Source organism: Bombina bombina, chromosome 1, assembly GCF_027579735.1.
Source record: "Bombina bombina isolate aBomBom1 chromosome 1, aBomBom1.pri, whole genome shotgun sequence".
NCBI lineage: Eukaryota > Metazoa > Chordata > Amphibia > Anura > Bombinatoridae > Bombina > Bombina bombina.
Genome location: NC_069499.1, coordinates 905,423,645 through 905,430,890, shown reverse-complemented (window position 1 = coordinate 905,430,890; position 7,246 = coordinate 905,423,645). Strand labels below are relative to the sequence as shown.

Sequence of the window (7,246 nt, the reverse complement as noted above, 5' to 3'; positions counted from 1 at the left end):
GCGGCGATGTCAGGAGCGGCAGATTAGGGGTTAAAAGGTCTAATGTAGGTGTCAGCGATGTCGGGGGCGGCAGATTAGGGGTTAATAAGTGTAAGATTAGGGGTATTTAGACTTGTTAGGGTGTTAGGTGTAAACATAAAATGTGTGGGGCTGCGTTACTGAACTTTACACTGCTTTATTGCAGGTGTTAGACTTTTTCTCAGCCGGCTCTCCCCATTGATGTCTATGGGGAAATCGTGCATGAGCACGTATAACCAGCTCACCGCTGACTTAAGCAGCGCTGGTATTGGAGTGCGGTATGGAGCTCAATTTTGCTCTATGCTCACTTCTTGTTTGCTAACGCCGGGTTTCTGAAAACCTGTAATACCGGCGACGTAGGTAAGTGAACGGTGACAATAACGTGCAAGTTAGCACCGCCCCCCTCATAAAGCAAAACTCGTAATCTAGCCGATAGTTATTGAGATGAATAAACATCAACTGTCTTTTAAACAGAGCTGATACAAGGAGTTAACAAAATTGAGCACCTATATCAGAAAAATGTAATCAAATAATAGACATACGTGAGTAAAATTTTAAAACCATTAGTGTTGTATATGGGGAAAAATGTAATAAATATATGAATAATATTCTAAAAAATTACTAAATTTTACAATATAAATTTGTCTCCAGTCTATTCTAGGCTTAACATTGTCTCATTGGTCAGCTCATGTGAATTTGCCCGCTAATTTCTCCTTAATATTTTATTCACTATCAAACTTTATGTAATATTTACAAAGCCAAAATAACTTGTGAGTTATATTAAATCTGTGCTCTAAAATGTTGGTGCAATGGCCTTAATTAAGAAAATAGGTTCATGGTACAATGTGACAACAGCTAATATTTTCAAGTGTTTATTTTTTTGAGGATACGGATTTAATGATTTCATGCCTATAACCTAAGCTCAAGTTGACATTTTCCAGAAATAATGTATTCTAATTCCCTTACATTACATTTGAATGTTCCATGCTAAGTGTATGTATACTTCTATATATAAATATAGTCAAACAACAGGAGCTGCCGCAAAATAAGTGTCAGAGAAATCTCAGAAAGGTTTCAAATGTACCTATGAAGAATTTGAATGATGTTGTATTGAAATGTATAATTAATTACAAATGACTTGCTTTTCTCCTGAAGCAATATGAAAATTTGCTTTTAACTTCAACTAGCATAACCAAGAACATCAAGTAAGATTACATTCTCTTCATGTTCACAGTTTTCATATACATAGTATTGCTATTGGATTTCCTGCAACTATCAGGCTTTGTAGTTGACAAATAAACAATGCTGACAGACAGAATTGATTCTGTAGCTCGGAGTACGGTAAGCAAAAGTGATTTACAATGTTGCACTAAGCAGATTGTTGGCTAAAAAATGGTTTGCAGGGATGTGCGCATGCATAGTACAATTTCAGTAACTAATGGATAAGTCAAGTTGTAGCTGTTACACTTTATTTGTGAGTATAGACAGATGATAGATAGATAGATAGATAGATAGATAATTAATTGATAGATAGATAATAGATAGATGATAGATAGATGATAGATAGATGATAGATAGATGATAGATGATAGATAGATAGATAGATAGATAGATAGATAGATAGATAGATGATAGATGATGATAGTGTGATGGATAGATAGATGATGGATAGATAGATAAATAGATAGATAATGAATAGATAGATGGATGGATGGATGGATGGATGGATGGATGGATGGATGGAAAGATAGATAGATGGTTGGATGCATAGAAAGATAGATAGATAGATAGATAGATAATGAATGGATAGATATATGATAGACAGATAGATAGATAGATAGATAGATAGATGATAGATAGATAGATAATGAATGGATAGATAGATAATGAATGGGTAGATAGATGGATGGATAGATAGAAAGATAGATAATGAATGGATAGATAGATAGATAGATAGATAGATAGATAATGAATAGATAGATCGATAGATTGATAGAAAGATGGATGGATGGATGGATGGATAGATAGATAGATGATAGATAAATAGATAGATAGATGATAGATGGATGGATAGATAGAAAATGAATGAATAGATAGATAGATAGATAGATAGATAGATAATAGATAGATAATGAATGGATGGATGAAAAGATAGATAGAAAGATAGATAATGAATGGATAGATAGATAATGTATGGATAGATAGATAGATAGATAGAACGATAGATAATGAATGGTTAGATAGATAATGAATGGATAGATAGATAGATAGATAGATGATAGATGGATGGATGGATGGATGGATGGATAGATAGTTGGAAAAAGAATGGATAGATAGATAATAGATAGATTAGATAGATGATAGATACATATATAGATAGATAAATAGATGATTGATAGATGGATGGATAGATAAATAGATGATAGATAGATAATGAAGGGATATATAGATAGATAGATAATATATATATAATAGATAGATAATGAATAGATAGATAGATAGATAGATAGATAGATAATGAATGGATAGATGGATAGATAGATAGATAGATAGATAGATAATGGATAGATAGATTGATAGATGGATAGATGATACATAGATAGATAGATAGATAGATAGATAGATAGATAGATGGATAGATGATAGATAGATAAATAGATAGAGAGATAGATGATAGATGGATAGATATATAGATAGATAAATATATAGATGGATGGATAGATAGATAGATAGATAGATAGATGATGGATGGATGGACAGATGATAGATAGATAGATAGATAGATGATAGATAGATAGATAGATAGATGATAGATAGATAGATAGATAGATAGATAGATAGATAGATAGATAGATAGATAGATAGATAGATAGATAGATAGATAGATGGACCATATTGAAAATAAACTAGAGGTGTCTTATGAATGTCATAAGAATATAAAAGGGATCCCAATAAACACTTGTCTATGTTATGGAATAAAATTAATATGTAACTTAATAGAACTTTTAAACAGAAATTCTAAAAGCGAATTTATATCATACGTGCCTTTGCCATACACATTTCCTAGGGGAAATAAAATATTTACTTTACTGGAGTCAACTAATCAAAATGATTGTGTTTTTATAGTTGCTTATCCAAAAAATCCATTATTACATGAAATGCAATTACATGTCCAATTTGCCTCATGAAACATAAATAAACCCAATTTGTCCCCAGCTAATGAGAAGACTCAAGATCAAGAGGTGAATAAACAGAAAATATAGGTCAACGGGGAAACCCTTAGTGTATAACCCTTCTCACAGACACACAGCAGATCACTATATAGCACATCTGCACAATTTTCCACAGAAAACCTGAGAAGTGTTTACACTGAAGCAGGGACTCCGGGCAAGGATGTGCAAATGAGCATAAATAGCAGAGGATACTTCACTGAAACACACTTTTTTTAATTTCTCCCTTATTCTAATTATCTTCAACAGAAAAGATAAATGTGGGGAAAGCCAAGGCTTTAAAATGCAAATGACCTGCCTGCCGGTAGCGAAATAACAGCACCATGCTTTTGCGGCAGTCATCTTTGTTAAGGCCACCACAAGTATTGTGCATGCGCGGGGGGATGACGGATGCTGCACATGCATAATACTCGCAGCAAGCTTAACACATATGGTCGTCATGTCATGAATGTGCAGTGCTGTTAATTCACTGCTGGCAGTCATCGTAGTTAACGTTGCTAGCTGGCCATTATTTATAATAGGCAGAGACAAGCGACCCTGTATGGAGGGCTCCTGTGCACATTCTGCCTTATTTTAAATGCTTGGGCTGTGATGTCATCAATTGAGAGGATAAGAACATGATTTCTCAATTAGCATGTTGTCTATATAGCTTTGTGGGCTAGATACAGGTCTGCAGGAGTTTGAGGGTGGGTTGTTTTTAGCTAATAGAGTGATAGTTTGTTGTGTTTTTTTCAGTGAGTTTTTCTTAGAATAGCCTGTTAGTGAGTGTTTGGGTTTTGCAGTTGAGTTTCATGCAGTGTAGTCTGTGTTCTATGTATTGCTGGTGAGTGGAGGTGGTTTGCTGTGTCTCATAACTGAGTGAGTGGACGAGTGTGGGTCAGTCTTTTCATCTAATTACGCCTTTTCAACACAAGGTAGAATGTATATATAAATATATATATATATATATATATATATATATATATATATATATAATTTATTTAACACAAACACAATCAATAGGTAAATATGCATTGCATTAGGGACTACAATACATACACTCCATACCCCCTTCCTTTTAATCCTTTTTCCTCTCCCTTATAACCTTACCTTATACACTTCCTTAAGACCCTTTTGCAGTTCCCTCAAACCTTTCTATATATTTGTCCCATACATTTTATTTAGGTAGTTCTGTTCATTTCTTATCTCATTCCTTTTGTCTCATACTACCCAGTACTCTCGGTTAGTTTGTCTGGTTTGTCAACTTTCTCTTTGTTTGTGTTCTACCTTTACCCTCTATCCATACCCTATAAACCGTTTCACAGTTTTGGCACGCTTTTATTTAGTTCTTTATTTTTATCACGTTTCATTTATGCGGCAACACTTTGTAATGTGTCAAGTATGGAGTGGAGGAGAGGGATGGGTAGGAGCAAAGTGAGGACAGGGAAGGGAACAGGAGAGAGGAGAGGAGACAGGAGAGGAAAATGGAGAGGGACAGTAGAGAGGAGAGAGACAGGAGAGAGGAGACGGACAGGAGAGATGGCAGGGACAGGAGAAAGTACAGGAGAGAAAACAGGGACAGGAGACAGGAGAGGGATATTAGGTGGGTGAAGAACGGCAGGTGCCAAAGCCACATTCAGGAGGAGGAAGCACTTGCTAGGCCCAGTAGGCAAGGGCAGGAGCCTATAGAGGGAAAAATTCAGACCAGAGAGCAATCCTCTGCACCTGCTTCACAAAGTGGAGGCAGAATGAGGGAGGAGAGGTACTCTATGGAGGAGAAAGATAAGCAGATAAGGGTGTATATGCAGAGGGCAGATAGTTTAGAGAGCACAACTATTAGTGGGAGTGCAAGAGAGAGACTCTGGTGGGAGATACAGGATGCTGTCAATGCAATGGAGAATAGCAGGTGGAGCATCGAATAAGTCAAGCCCCACTACCATGACTGAAAACAGGAGCTCAAAAGGAAAATGGCAAAGCAGGGGGAAGAGGTGACCAGGACTGGTGGCGGTGTTGCTAAGCACATGGTATACTCTAGTTGGGAGCCACACCTGAGAGAGAGAATCGCTGAGGTGATGGTGGTGGGTCTTCAAGAGGGACATCAGGTGGTGGACGTTGACACTTCTGGTAAGGACATCACTTTGCTAATTAACATAACATTTAAAGAAAACAAACAATGACATCATTATATCTTTTAGAAAAACAAATGATGATTGCACTTTAGCATTTTAAAAGTAAAATGAATAAGAGTTACATACTGTGTCATTGTATTTTTGTTTTATATTTACTCATTTCGTATTTTGTTAAACAAGCAGCTGTTTTTAAAACTATGAAAACATGAGGCACATTTGGGAAAACATGAGGCACATTGCGCAACTTAAATCTTGGAACTGCCAAACCATTACTTGAATCCAACACTGTTGTTGTTTTTGGTTTTATTTAAATTTTGGTTTCAATGCATAATAATGTGTTTATATGTTTTATTTTACATGATACGCAAAAATTGATGACATTTTATTATTTTTTGCGATTTGAAAATTTCAATTACTGTTAAGCATGCAAGTTATGTTATCAAGAGTATAGACAGGTCAAATGAAATTTAAAATACATAAATAAATTATTTTTTTATGAATTTAGACATATAATACAAAGAATTTGACCAGGATTTATGTGTCAAATATTTATTCATTCTCAGAATATACAGACTCTTTATCAATGGACAGGGCCACACAGGAACAGCAAACAAGTGCAACACCAAAACATCAATCCTCAAGTCACAGCTCTGAGAGTGACTCCCATTATGCTGGCCATTCACGTGGCACCTAAGGGACCTCACCTCAGTGCCCATCACTAGAAGGAACCCCTGTATTAAAGGAAGAAGAGTCATGCCCCTCATCCTCAGAGAACACCTCCACTGCTGCACAAAGAGAAGCAAGCTTAGCCTCACGTTGTCTGTCATGTTATTTCTTGTGCTGCTGATGCACCTATACCAGACCGGAGCTTCAGTTGCCTCCACTAATACCTAAGGTTGACATAATAAGGAAACTGGATACAAATGTTGCAAGATCTAGAGAGGAACAATGCCAGTATTATGAACAGTACTATAGCCTCCAAGAAGAGCACATGAGTTACGAGTGTTCTAAGGCCTGGTCAGAGAGCTGATTGACTACATATGGTAGTCTAGGGTGCAGCAGGAACAACTTGAGGCAGCATCTATTAGTGGCCCCCCTGCAGCCCCTGCTGTGCCTCCAAATCAGCTTAAAGTGCCTTCTCCACCCTCTCAACCTTTACCTCCTACAATTTAGGAAATTCCTTCTCCTCACCTTTTTACACAATCCCCAATGAGGACAAGACTTAGGAGGTATGAGGCCCCTTCAGAGGCTTCACGTCATGGGAAGAGGTGGAGGAAGAAGTAATTTCAATTTTTTTTGTGTGTATTTACACATATAAACACATAAATATATATGTATGTATTCATATACATATATATTTAAGTTTGATGCCATTGCTTGCATCTTACCCCCTTCACTGAGCGATGTTCTGATTCCGTGACAGCATCAGAATGTGACTCCCATAGGAGCCTCTGGAAGCGCTCTCTTGTGAGTGCAATGCTTCCCAGCAATGCGAATGTGAGGTTGGGTTCGCATTTCTGAAAACTTATAATACTAGCGCACATTAGCGTGCACTGGTATTACACAGTGGAGGGCTAATATCGCTTCCATGAAAGTAATATATAGTGCTCCACTTGTACTCTGGCCCTATGGGGCCTATTTATCAAGCTCCGTATGGAGCTTGATGCCCCGTGTTTCTGGTGAGCCTTCAGGCTCGCCAGAAGCACAGGTTATGAAGCAGCGGTCTAAAGACCGCTGTTCCATAACCTGTCCGCCTACTCTGAGGTGGTCAGACAGACATTGCTGGAAATTAACCCGATCGAATCAGATCGGGTTGATTGACACCCCCTGCTAGCGGCCGATTGGCTGCGAATCTGCAGGGGGCGGTATTGCACCAGCAGTTCACCAGAA

The 7,246-nt window shown here is 37.3% G+C and overlaps 1 pseudogene; it reads left to right on the top strand.

Moving 5' to 3' along the window:
• Positions 1-1,320: 1,320 nt before the first annotated feature.
• The window catches only part of LOC128661605 (alkylglycerol monooxygenase-like), a 29,729-nt pseudogene continuing 23,803 nt past the window's right edge, over positions 1,321-7,246 (top strand).